The sequence below is a fragment of the Petromyzon marinus genome, unplaced genomic scaffold (genome assembly GCF_048934315.1).
Source record: "Petromyzon marinus isolate PM22_M1 ecotype Great Lakes invasive population unplaced genomic scaffold, UKy_Petmar_22M1.pri1.0 PM_G_Scaffold_78, whole genome shotgun sequence".
Classification (NCBI taxonomy): domain Eukaryota; kingdom Metazoa; phylum Chordata; class Hyperoartia; order Petromyzontiformes; family Petromyzontidae; genus Petromyzon; species Petromyzon marinus.
The window spans coordinates 899263-900000 of record NW_027423033.1 but is presented as its reverse complement, the minus strand read 5'-3'; positions in this window follow the sequence as shown (position 1 = coordinate 900000).

The following is a 738-nucleotide window of genomic DNA, read 5'->3' as shown; positions in this document are numbered from 1 at the left end:
AACCACCGATCGATTGCCTGTCATGCCCCCAAATGTGGGGGAATAAAGTTAACTGAGGAAAGCTTACCAATGGTCTGTGAATGTTGCCAGGCACGCTTTGCAACTCTAAGTGGCCTTTCGCAGCACAAGAGGCATGCTCACCCAGTCACCCGTAATGAGGAAAGGATTAAAGATGGTATAAAGGGTACCTCGCAGAGAGGGGTACACCGTAGCTGCTGGTCTTTGAAGGAAGTAGAACAGCTGGCCCTTCTAGAGTTGCAGTTTCAGGGGAAAAAGAATATCAATAAGATCATTGCTGAAGCGCTTGGGACTAAGACCAACAAGCAAGTCTCTGACAAGAGACGGGACCTAAGTAAAAAGACAGGGGCCCCCATGTCAGACAGCTTACATTTTTCTTCTAGGCCTCTTGAGACATTGTCTCCCCCACCAAATGTAACAACGGGGACTTCATCCATACTCGCTCAAGCAGCTGAGCGGCTTACGAATGAGAATTCTGGGACCCTGGAAAAGCCTGCAATGGAGGCAATAAAGGCTTGGCTTAACGGCGAGGGCCAACATGATGCCCTCGTAGAAACTGCCACAGCATTGATGCTTTGTCCGATGAGATTGGTGAAAAACAAAGGCAAACGTTCAAAACCCGAGAACGACATTATTAAACCCAGGATATTACCCACACGATCTTGGATGAAGAAGAGAGCGGAAAAACGAGGAAGCTTCATGAAGCACCAGAAGCTCTTC